This window comes from Heptranchias perlo, chromosome 18 (genome assembly GCF_035084215.1).
Source record: "Heptranchias perlo isolate sHepPer1 chromosome 18, sHepPer1.hap1, whole genome shotgun sequence".
NCBI lineage: Eukaryota > Metazoa > Chordata > Chondrichthyes > Hexanchiformes > Hexanchidae > Heptranchias > Heptranchias perlo.
In genome coordinates, this window is record NC_090342.1 from 52,170,610 (window position 1) to 52,183,535 (window position 12,926).

General features: G+C 42.0%; 1 protein-coding gene across 2 annotated transcripts in view; it reads right to left on the minus strand.

The window, feature by feature from the left end:
- The window catches only part of si:ch211-1e14.1 (UPF0606 protein KIAA1549), a 292,617-nt gene that overhangs the window by 224,690 nt on the left and 55,001 nt on the right, over nt 1-12,926 (minus strand). The window lies entirely within an intron of this gene.

The window sequence follows — 12,926 nt, forward strand, 5'->3', positions numbered from 1 at the left end:
ACCACATGCTGCATTTACCCACACAGCCATTCGGTGAGAACACAAGGAGGTTTGGCACAGAACATCTGCAGTATTCAGTGAAATATCCAGTTTGGATATTTACACACTGCACGCCAACAAAGGGGCTTATGATAGCTTCCATATTTAATCAAACAAGGCACTGGAACATGAAAACTCAGGTTTTGAGTTATCATTTATATTATTTTATGTAAAGTAAGCTAACAATTAAAAACGGGCTGCAAAAAAAAACGATCATGCAATAAAAAGCTAATTTCATTCTTGTATCTTATCTTTTCTAACATGGGTACTCTCGAAATCCTGAGATATTAGATCAATTAATCCAGTATTCCTTGCACAAACCCTCTTCGGAATACTAGATCTCAGACTTTAACTTTGAACTTTGTCATATTGTCTCCTCCTTGTCCCCCGTTTATGATCAGGACATGTCTCTCCTAATCTCTACCATACCTATGTAATCTGAATTCCTTCTGTGTCCATTCGCGTATGCATTTTAGCTGCCACCCTAGACTGAACCCATTATTTCTAGCTCCCTTTTTCTTTCTCTTGACCCCTCTCAGGCCCTTCTCTCATCTCTCCTCCTGTTTCTCCCCTCTCGGGTACTTTTTCCCCTCCAATTCTGACCCAACCAGCTTGTCCTCTCTATTCTGATTTCACTGTCCTCCCTAAATCTCTCCCTCCATATAAACTCTTTTACCCATATTCATGACCATCCCTTCGACCTGGCCTTCTCCTATGGCCTCTACTCCCATGGTCACAATCACAGGCATGGCCATCTCGAACCCGTTCCTTGCATCCCTCACCACCCACATACAACCTCACTTCGTTCTGCGCCTTCCCTTAGAAAAACCTCTTCCCCAAGGCATTTACAATTGCACTTTCCAGCTACCAACTGCAAAGTCTTTGGCCTTCCATTCATTATGATACTTCTACAGTAGTTGATCTGCCCAACCACTCCCTCTCCTCCACGTTTAACATCCTTCTCAGGACCAGTATACCACACTAAGGGGCAAGAGCTCCACTTACCAAATAAAGCAGCCATGGTCGACAAAAGAGGTGAGAGATAACATAAAACTAAAGGAAAGAGCATACAAAAGTGCAAAGAATAGTGGAAATCCAGGGGACTGGGAGAGATAAAAAAAACAGCTAAGGAAGACAAAAAAGGTAACAAGAGCTGCAAAAAGGGAATACGAAAAGAAACTTGCAAGGGATATCAAGATTAACACATAAGGCTTTTACAATTATAATAGAAGTAAAAGGGTAATCTAGGGTAATGTGAGCCCTTTAAAAACAGATGCAGGTAAAATTGCAAATGAAAATAAAGAAATGTCAGACTTGTTGTATAATTACTTTGTGTCAGTCTTCACAGCAGAGGAAGAGGATAATATATTTGACATTCCAGGGAAACTAATAATGAATCAAGGACTGGAACTCACTAAAGTTAATGTAAGCAAGAAAACAGTGTTAGAAAAATTAATGGCACTAAAGACCGACAAATCCCCACGACCTGATGGTTTCCACCCTAGGGTTTAAAGGAAGTAGGTGAGGAAATTGCAGATACTTTAGCCATAATCTTCCAAAGCTCTCTCGATTCAGGAATTGCCCCTTCAGATTGGAAAATTGCAGATGTAACTCCATTATTTCAGAAAGATGAGAGAGAAACCAGGAAATTATAGACCTGTTAGTCGAACATCTGTTGTGGGGAAGTTATTGGAATCTATAATTAAAGACTGAGCACTTAAGAGAAATTTGAGTTGATTAGAGAGAGCCAACATGGATTTGTAACGAGTAGGTCATGTCTAACAAATCTAATTGAATTTTTTGAGGAAGTAACTAAAGTAGCAGACAGGGGAATATCTATGGATGCAGTTTATATGGACTTCCAGAAGGCATTTGATAAGGTTCCACATAGAGACTGTTCGCTAAAATTAAAGCTCATGGAATTGAAAGCAAATTATTGAACTGGTTAGGAGATTGGTTAGGCAGTAGAAGACAGACAGTAGAGATAATGGGTATGTATTTGAATTGGAAGGAAGTGATTGGTGGTGTCCCAGGAGGATCTGTGCTGGGGCTTCAACTATTCACTATATTTATCAATGACTTAGATAATACAATAGAGAGCCATGAATCGAAGTTTGCCGATGACACAAAGATTGGTGGCATAGTAAACAGTGCAGATGGGAGCATAAAATAACAGAGACATTGATAGATGAAATGAGTGGGCAAAACTGTGGCAGATGGATTTCAACTCAGGTAAGTGTGAGGTCATCCATTTTGGACCAAGAAAGGATGGGTCAGAGTATTTTTTTTTAAATGGTGAAAAGCTAGTAACAGTGGAAGTCCAAAGAGATTTAGGGGTCCATGTACACAGATCACTAAAAGTTGTGGTCAGGTACAAAAAATATTAAAAAGACTAATGGAATGTTAGCCTTTATAACTAGAGGGCTAGAATATAAAAAGGGGAGAAAGTTTTGCTATAGCTATACGTAGCCCTGGTTAGACCACATCGGGAGTACTGTGTACAGTTCTGGGCACCGCACCTTAGAAAGGATATACTGGCCTTGGAAGGAGTGCAGCACAGATTCACCAGAATATTACCAGGGCTCCAAGGGTTAGATTATGAGGAGAGATTACATAAACTAGGCTTGTATTTCCTGGAATATAGAAGGTTAAAGGGAACTTTGATTGAGGTTGTTAGGGTTTTGAAAGGCATGGATAGGGTAGATAGAGAGAAACTTTTTCTGCTGGTGGGGGAGTCTAGGCAGGGGGGCATAACTTTAAAATCAGAGCCAGGCCATTCAGGAGAGAAGTTAGGAAACACTTCACGCAAAAGCAGGGTAGAAGTGTGGAACTCTCTCCCACAAAAAACAGTAAATGCTAGCTCAATTAATAATTTTAAATCTGAGATCGATAGAATTTTGCTACCCAAGGATATTAAGGGATATGGAGCCAAGGCCGGTGGATGAAGTTAGGATTCAGATCAGCCATGATATTAATGAATGGCAGAACAGGCTCGAGGGGCTGAATGGCCTGAAGGAGGAAAGAGTCCATGATTGAGGTCATCATCTATGGACTGTGGAATGAGCGGATGATGTCAAATGGCCTTTACCTCTTTCAAGCTTTCTTATGCTTATTTATTCCTTTTCAATACAATGGAAATTGATGGGGACAGGGGAGGGGGATTCAAACACTAATGGGAAAGAGTTTGAATCCCCCTCCCCTGTCCCCACCCTCACTATATAGCAAGAAACCAGCAGGTAACAGAAACTAAATTAAAGGAGGCCGTTCACGAAAACAATCTGTACATTATTAGGCACAAGAACACACAGTTATTGCGGACAGCAAAACCCAAAACAAACAAGTATAAGTTGGTATAATGCATTGGTATAAATGATGATGCACTGCACCAAGTCCCTCCACTAGTGTTATGATGACTTTCTGATCCACCAAAAACAAACCTTATTTATAACTTAATTTACAACACAGTACTTAATCAAAAAAAGGAATGGAAATCACAAAAATGTTTAGTGCAAATCAAACTTCACCCAAAACTCTGTGGTATGTAGCACGCAGGAACATATCGCCACCTCTTATTGTGAAGGGGGTTAATTTTTGAGCCGATTAAGGCGAGTGATGTCATTGCTGACAAATGAAAACCTTTCCACTATAACAGTAACAGGGATTTTGACCCTTAACAGTACACTGTGAATTTCCCATTAACAACAGAAGCCAAGCATACACCACACCTCACCATCTCAGTGCTGTAAAACGAGTCCAGCTGAGCAAATGAATCTTTAAAAACACTTCAATAATTCATATCAGATTCAGGCTGAGTTTACATCTTCTCATTTTTGCCAGGCTAATACAGTTAACAGCTGTTCTATTTAATTCTGCTATTTAAACATCTTTCTGTAGCAATATTAATTGTGAAGATTAATTCATTCTTCAACTCTTATGTAATCAAGCATCCTGCACCAACTCTGTCCATCTACAAACCCACAATGCTCATTCACTTCTATGAAGGGCAAACTAGCTCTAAAAGGGTGAGAACAATTGGGCATCTTTTCTCATTCATCAAATTTTCTTCTCTTCATGGACAACAGTAAAAGTGATAATCAATTTAATCTACAGCCTTGTGTTGGGAAAAACAGTTATCTGCCCCTATTGTGTTAATCATTAAGATACTGTGGAAGACTTAAAAGGTTAGCAACCTCCAACTGACTCCATGTAAAGAAAATGTGCATCATCATGCGGACACCCAGCAGTCTCATATAGGAACAGAGGAACAACCTGTAACCTCTTCTTGTAAGTTAATCCTTTCAACCCCAATATCACTGGTGAATCTGTGTCACAAGGTCAATATATATTTCACAAGGCGCGATGCTCAAAACTGAATGCAGTGCTCCTTGGGTCTGACCAAGGCTCTGTACAACTGAAGCATCACTTCCTCCCCTTTCTATTCCAACCCCTTTGGCTCACCCAGTATCAACAGTATTTTTAACATTAACATTTGGGTGACAAATTAGCAGCATCAGGGACTCAATATTTGATAAATGGTTGTAAAATAGCCTTGTGCACTGTGGAGCTGATGTAATCTGGAAGTGCTTGGATATCTATTTAACCTTCTTAAGTGAGCTATAGGAAGTTTGCTGTACTGTTCGAGATGTGGAGGAAAGCATTCTCGCTAGGAAACCTTTCCAATTCCAGAGATTCCAAACTCCACAGTGAACAGAGTTATCACCTTCAAAAGAACCGGACAGAATTGTGTGCTCGTGCACAACTCTTTCCTTCCCACCACCCCCCCCACCCACCCCACCCCCACCCCCACCACCCCACCCACCCTGTTGGAGCAGTTGACCTATTGATGTTCACTGCAATGAGGTGAAGAGAGGCTACCAGTACAGTAAACTGATTCTCAGTCTCACTGGGACAGCAATAGAGATGATGCAATTGGCCTCTTCTGGGGGAGGGGAAGAAGTGTGGGAAAAATCATTAGGGTTTCCCACCGCTGTTCAATTTGTGATACAGTCGGAAAGAGTTTAAAAATAAATAAGGGTGGTCTAAAATATCATTTGAGAAAAACACAAATTATGCTGCAATTTCTATCAAATTAAAACTGATACTCAAAGCTAGATGAAAGACTTCATAAAATCTTCAACAGCGGTGAATAACATGAATTTGATTGGATGGGACTGTTCTAATCAAATGGAAACCACAAATGAGGAAATACCAGTCCATCCATCAATACTATTTCGTCCACAGACTACACACCATCATCTCGTGAGGTGCAGTTCACTCAATTTGTACAGATGATTCAGCACAATTTTTGCCCAAATGCTAAATACAGCAAATCATTTTGGACACTAACGTTTTCTGAATTTGTTTTAGTCTTCTTTGTAATCAAGTATTGAATGAAAAATTAACAAATTAAGGTTTAAACCAATTGTATAGACAACAACTCAGCCTCAACTTACAAACTCCATTTTGCAGACTCCTGGCTTGTGCAGCCTGGACATACCAATAGCCTAACTGATACATGGTCATACACAGATTGCATATGGGATCGTGTTTGAATTATATACTCAAATCAATATAAAACATTGACACTTGCTGGTATTAAGGCAATGTCAACTTCTGTTCAACTTAGTAAAATTAAGCAGTTTTCCCACTTTCCTCAACAGGTTTTTACTGAAGGGCACTTTCTGGGCCTATAGGAAAACTAGATGGAAAAAGATAAAGGGAGACTATTCAACAGACCAGGAGGATCTCATCAGGATGTGGCGACACTGCTTTCTGTTGTACTGTACTTACAAAACAACTGAGCACCCCGCTGATCCCAAATGTAAACTGTAATTACGAAATCCTCTCCCATGAGTCAGTTGCATCCACATGCACAGACAACAGTTTGTTCTGCCAAGAATATGCTCGCACTAGGTTGACCTGCATGAATCACCAGCAGACTCTCAAACTAGAAATTAAAGCCACAACACAAGCCACAGGGCATTACCCATAAAAAATGATCCCTGATGCAGAACAATCTAATTTTCTGCATGTGTTTTCACAAAACTAAATACTGGATGCATCGGCTAACAAAATATGTTTGGGGGAAAACACATTTCTCCTCATCTCAGAATCAGCCAAAGCATCCTATTACGGATCCGCAAACTGGAGGTGTAACAAGTACATCTGCTCCATAATCAAGGCCAATTTCACCTCAATTATTATACGGTACCACTTGAACCAGAGATGTCTTTCCTACTGAATAAATCTCAGGACTTTGGGAGAGAACAAACTTCAGATCTTCTGCAATCAGCCCAAAAAGCTCACAATGCAACACTAGGTTGTTTGTTTACATTTCTTCTTGGCACAGCAACATTTATTGTCCATCCCAAGAGTCAACCACGTAGAGTGGGACTGGCAAGAGAGGTAGGACATTAGTGAACCTCTTGGGGTTTTGCAACAGTCTGGCAGGTTTCATGGTAACTTTTTCTAGTGCCAGCCCATAAATTACCAGGAACATTGGAATTCAATTTCCCATATTGCCATGGTGTGACTTGGACTCACAAACCTCTGGATTGCTAGTCCAGGACTGTAACAACGAGGCTACCACACCCTTATCTAATAGAAGTGTTCAAAATTAATAGGTTTGAGAAAGATTATTTCCACTGGTCACTGAAAGAGCAACAAGTGGGCACAAAAGATAATTAGGATATGAAATATATTACCACATGTTGCTTTTTAAATTGAGTTCATGTATCAAAAAGAAAAATATTAAATGGTCATAAGTGTGAATGGATAGCTCTGATTTGAAGCCGAATGACTACGTTCTGCACTGGAACTTCTACCATTTATAAAAGTATGGAAAAACAGGGAAAATGAGCGTTTCACACTTTGGTTGGGAGAGTTTTTTTATGGTTAGAAAAGAACCAAGCAGAGTAAAACTGCGTAACTTGCACTAAGCAGTCAGTTTGTCTGGTCGTTTAAATGATATCAAGTCACGTTGGGGGTCAATTGGTAATCTATTTATGCAATGATTAACATCTGTTGCAATATGCAACAGAAACTAGTATATAATTACTATGGGGACTTGTGCTATGTCGGTGATCGGGACTATGGAGTAACCATAGTTACACACAGTTTACATCTTGTTCCTTGGGGGGTTTGAGGCTTTTTGATTTGATCTGTGGTGCATTAGCCGGCGAACTCGCCCACACTTAATATGTACAGTGAGATTTGCTGCCCAAGTAACACAATTTTATATAAAAAGTCCCAGGAGCAGTGAAAGTATTGGTTTTCAAGGGGATTTGAACGACAGCAAATCACGTGCTCTGCGCACGGTGTGTGAACACTTCAGAGATAACAGTTTCTGAGGAAGTTTTATTGAATTTTTTTTTTAAAACAAGGCTAAGTGTTTTTGTACTGAAATGGTTACATATCAGATTTTTAAATTGAAAATGTCTTCAAGCTTCTCTGCAACTAAGTGAACCGTGTTTATTCTATGAGAAAGCTGGCATCACGTTGCTGTAGAGATCAGCGCCATTCTAATTAGTTTAATGACAGGATCTGCAACTGTGTGTTCAAAACTACTGCTAACGTCATTTTTTCCGCCTCCAGTTTACTCTCCTCCTCTCCTGAAGGTGCCAACTCTTGCCAGGGTTCAGTTCCATTGGCAGCAACAGCATCCCAGTACGTCACGCAGGTGGTTAATTTCTCATTGTCAGCCCAGTCCGGCTTCTGGCAATTCGACGTGTGGGGCATCAGATCCTGTTCACGCCCGATACCCACACACGTACACTTTCGAGCAGCTGTCGCTGCACAGCAATTTAGAGTGAGAACTCTGGTCAATTTCTCCCTAACCTGGAGGTAACTGAGACCAAGTACTGCCCTCCCTCCCCCCCCCCAATATAATTTATTATTGGAAGAGCGAGGCAGTCTGGGAAGCCATCGGCCTACATTCAATATTTTTAAGTTCAAACAGCAAACCGTTTTCTTCTTATGTGCATCTTGGCAGCTATGGCGATGATGCTAACTCCCAAATTCAGATTTCTAAATGGGACGTCTAAATTCGGATTTCTTAACAGTCAAAAGGACTTCATTATACTGTGAATCATGAATGATCCATCAGTACTCCCATCCTGTAATGTCCAGAGTAGACAAGATGGGCAGAGATGTTACACAAACAGAACTTGGCAAAGTCTAAAGAGGCAGCCCAGGCTCTAAAACCACTCATCCACAAAATGATGTAGGCCAAAATAACACAAGAACTGAACAACACAGAAGATGTGTGCACGTTACACAAGATGCCACCTCACGTTGCACGGTCCATTCAATAAGCCAGCTTTCATAGACTCGATTTAAGTGATGAGAAACACTGGTTGGCATAGACTTTTACCTGGCTGAAGACAAGCCTGCTTATGCAAGGATCTCAGAGAGGGACAAAGAAAACCAAAACCAGGTAACGCACAGCCAGATGCAGAGTCCTGCTCTTTCTATTTTGGTCCCAACCTCAGAAGAACACACTTCGTTGTGATTTTTTTCCAATCCCCCTCTGGTCAATTTGATGGCCTCCCTCAGACCTGGGGCTGATTCTCTCCCAACTCATCACAAACGGGTCTCTTACAACTGGTTGTGAGGACTGACTTTCATTGAAACCCAAAGAAAGGAAAGCATGCTGAGAACCTACGCCACCCAATTCCTCCACACATCTCTTTACTTTTAGAGTTAGCAGCAGTGGCATCATTAATGGATCTACTGGCATTTTTCAATCAATTACTTGTCTCTGGGGTCTCCTTAACTTAGAGGCAGTTTGCAAGCATGAGTCTGGAAACAGTGACGACTGATGGAAGGATTACAATTTTTCAACATCCACTCCCTTGACCGTCACGGTATTAACACTAATTATGTCATTCTGTTCATTGAGTCTGAAGTTCTAGCTGCTGGAGTCGGCAACACCCACCTCAATGTAAAACATCTGCAATTTTCAAAGCAACACGCTCACCAATCATTTCAAACACCCACAAACTATCAGAACCAAGAAGCCTTATTTCCAGTAAAGCTATGACACTCTTAGTACGCCCAGATATTTATTTCTCATGAACACATGCGAAAAGTCAGTAAGTGATTTCATCTTCCATGTCAAAGTAATGGCCTTACCTGACAACCTTGAACTGCAATCACCCCCTCCCCACCTCCACCCCCCAAAACTTGTCAGCTGATGTACCGCTACACACCAAGGCTTAGCAGTCACGGTAACTCACACAACCTCTAGGTGTGTGTGTGTGTGTGTGTGTGTGTGTGTTTACGGACATTAAGCCATATTTAATTTTATGAGTAATTTCATAAACACAGCTGGGTCTGTAACATAGCACTTGAGTTCAGCTGGCTAACAGAACAAAACAAACTCGGCTCATATACTGCATAATCATCATGGAAAATAAACTATTTCTCAGTTAATACAGCTCTCCGCTCACTTTTTCCCCTAAAGGCGCTAACTTATGCTGGGGTACAGCTTCACATTTTGGCAGTCTTCCAGCTACCCATCTAAGCGAGTGTGGACTGATTAACAAATCTGTGCTGGCTTTCCCTAAAGACAAATCGTGTTTAACTAACCTGATAGAGTTTTTTGATGAGGAAACAGAGAGGGTAGATGAGGGCAATGCAGTTGATGTAGTGTATATGGACTTTCAAAAGGTGTTTGATAAAGTACCGTATGGTAGGCTTATCATCAAGATTACGGCCCATGGAATAAAGGGGGCAGTAGCAACATGAATACAGAATTGGCTAAGTGACAGGAAACAATAGTGGTGAACAGTTGTTTTTCGGACTGGAGGGAGGTGTACAGTGGTGTTCCCCAGGGGTCAATGCTGGGACCACTGCTTTTCTTGATATATATTAATGACTTTGGACTTGGGTGTGCAAGGCACAATTTCAAAATTTGCAGATGACACAAAACTTGGAAGGGTAGTAAACAGTGAGGAGGATAGTGATAGACTTCAAGAAGATATAGACAGGCTGGTGAAATGGGCAGACACGTGCAAGATGAAATTTAACACAGAAAAATGCAAAGTGATACATTTCAGTAGGAAGAACAAGGAGAGGCAATATAAACTAGAGGGCACAACTCTAATAGGGATACAGAAACAGAAAGATCTGGGAGTATATGTACACAAACTGTTGAAGGTGGCAGGGCAGGTTGAGAAATCGGTTAAAAAAGCCTACGGGATCCTGGGCTTTATAAATAGAGGCATAGGTACAAAAGTACAGAAGTCACGATGAACCTTTATAAAACATTGGTTCGGCCACAACTGGAGTATTGTGCCCAGAACTGGACATCTCACTTTAGGAAAGATGTGAAGGCCTTAGACAGGGTGCAGAAGAGATTTACTAGAATGATTCCAGGGATGAGGGGCTTTAGTTACATGGATAGACTGGAGAAGCTGGGGTTGTTCTCCTTGGAACAAAGAAGGTTGCGAGGAGATTTGATAGAGGTATTCAAAATCATGAAAGGTCTAGATAGAGTAGATAGAGAGAAACTGTTCCCATTGGCAGAAGAGTCAAGAACCAGAGGACATAGATTTAAGGTGATTGGCAAGATAACCAAAGGTGACATGAGGAAAAACTTTACACATCGAGTGATTATGATCTGGAATGCACTGCCCGAGGGGGTGGTGGAGGCAGATTCAATCATGGCCTTCAAAAGGGAACTGGATAAGTACTTGAAAGGAAGAGATTTGCAGGGCTACGGGGATAGGGCGGGGGAGTGGGATTAGCTGGATTGCTCTTGCATAGGGCCGGCGCGAACTCGATGGGCCGAATGGCCTCCTTCCGTGCTGTAACCTTTTTATGATTCTATAAGTGGCTAATCTACAGTTGTAAGCTGAGTTGGCAGGCTATTTACCCATTGGGAGCATTACAGCTGAGCCCAATCCTGGTCTCACCTGAAGAGCACAGGCATATTTTCCAGAAGGGATTATTGGGTGACGATCAAGAAAGGAAACCCTAGTTTTTTTTCCCCTCCCTAGCCCTCGAGCACTGAAGCCATCCCAGCTGCTGCACCAGTTCAAATCAGCTCACTCAAGTCAGTGCAACAACACTATTGGGGGCCCTACTAGACTGTATGGCTCAGTGCTACACTGGGCAGGACACTTTCACTGGCTATGGTGGGACCTAGAATCACTCTGACATTGTCATGCAGCATGCTGGGGAACATGGCTCAAATGGAGATCCACATCCTGTAGGAAGGCTTTCCTATTTCTTCAGGTTCCTGCCGGCACTCCAATTAAAACCAGAGCCACACCATTCCCACAACTAAAAAGAGAAGGAATCCAGCTCTGAACATTTAGTTATAAGTGGGAACCCGATGGCAGCTGTCAAGACCTGCAAAAATGTTGCTCTCCAGTGCCATCAGGCATTGGAGTTGGATCCTTTATATAAACAGTGACAGCACAACGTGTCTACCATGAATGGGACTCCTCAGTGTAAATGGACTTGAACTTATTCAGATCTGGCAGATTTGACTTACAGGGAGAGGTTAGACAGACTGGGACTTTATTCCCTGGAGAGTAGGAGGTTAAGGGGTGATCTTATAGAAGTCTATAAAATAATGAGGGGCATAGATAAGGTCGATAGTCAAAATCTTTTCCCAAAGGTAGGGGAGTCTATAACGAGGGGGCACAGATTTAAGGTGAGAGGGGAGAGATACAAAAGGATCCAGAGGGGCAATTTTTTCACTCAAAGGGTGGTGAGTGTCTGGAACGAGCTGCCAGAGGCAGTAGTAGAGGCGGGTACAATTTTGTCTTTTAAAAAGCATTTGGACAGTTACATGGGGAAGATGGGTATCGAGGGATATGGGCCAAGTGCAGGCAATTGGGACTAGCTTAGTGGTATAAACTGGGCGACATGGACATGTTGGGCCGAAGGGCCTGTTTCCATGTTGTAACTTCTATGATTCTATGATTCTATGAAAGTAAAGATGACATTTCTTAACTGAATGTGAGGCAGTTTATCTTTTCCAGATTGTTGTGAGCCTCTGGAATACGTTGCCAGCTGGTGTGGTAGGTACTGACTCTCTGTATGCCTTCAAGAGGGAGCTAGATCGGTTCTTGACTGGGGCAGAGACTGCATCATATAGAAGGTGTTTATTGATACTACTTGGTCCATGCGATTCCCTGGACTGGTTTCGATCATCTGAGGGGGTCAGAAGGAATGTGAGAGTATTATTTCCCTTACTGGCCCTGGGTTTTTTCTCCCTTTTGCCTCTCTCAGGAGATTACATGGCTGCAGGTGGGGGGGTGGGGGGGTGGACAGTGCCGAGTCATGATGCTCCAACCATCATGAGGTACGGAGCATAAGAAACATAAAAAATACGAATAGGCCATACGGTCCCTCAAGCCTGCTCCGTCATTCAATAAGATCATGGCTGATCTTCGACCTCATCACGACTTTCCCACCCAATCCTCATATCCTTTCTTTCCCCTATAGTCCGAAAATCTATCGATCTGTCTTCAATATACTCAACGACTGAGCATCCACAGCCCTCTGGGGTAGAGACTTCCAAAGATTCACAACCCTCTGAGTGAAGAAATTTCTCCTCATCTCAGTCCTAAATGGCCAACCACTTATCTTGAGACTATGACCTCTATTTCTAGACTCTACAGCCAGGGGAAACAACCTCTCAGCATCTACCCTGTCAAGCCCTCTCAGAATCTTATATATTTCAATGAGATCACCTCTCATTCTTCTAAACTCCACAGAGTATAGGCCCAATCTACACAATCTCTCTTCATAGGATAACCCTCTCATCCCAGGGATCAATCTAATTAACCTTCGTTGAACCGCCTCCAAGGCAAGTATATCCTTCCTTAGGTATGGAGCCCAAAACTGTACACAGTACTCCAGGGGTGGTCTCA